The following is a 368-nucleotide window of genomic DNA, read 5'->3' as shown; positions in this document are numbered from 1 at the left end:
GGAAGTGGGGGCGGGGCCGGCGCTGGGGGCGGGGCCGGGACCGGGCTCTCAGCCACCCCAATGTGGGTGGGGCTTGTGGCTCCCGAGATTGATTGATTGTCCAGGAAAGAGGCGGTGTGTTGGTGTGGGCTGAGTGTAGGGCTCTGAGAGACTTCGAGTGTGTGCCCTCAAGGGTGATATGGCCTGGGGACGGCCAAGCATCCCTAGGAGCCTGGATGAGTGAGGAGCGTACTGAAAAGGGACCTGTGTGAGTAGCTATGGATATGAGAGTCTCTTGAGTATGCTGTCAGAATGAGGAGGGGAGATAGCCATGATGAGCCATGCTAGGTCTACTTTAGCCACAGTATCCCAGGCAGAGAGAGGCCTCT

The sequence above is a fragment of the Peromyscus eremicus genome, chromosome 2, assembly GCF_949786415.1.
Source record: "Peromyscus eremicus chromosome 2, PerEre_H2_v1, whole genome shotgun sequence".
Classification (NCBI taxonomy): Eukaryota; Metazoa; Chordata; class Mammalia; order Rodentia; family Cricetidae; genus Peromyscus; species Peromyscus eremicus.
This window is presented reverse-complemented; position numbering follows the sequence as displayed.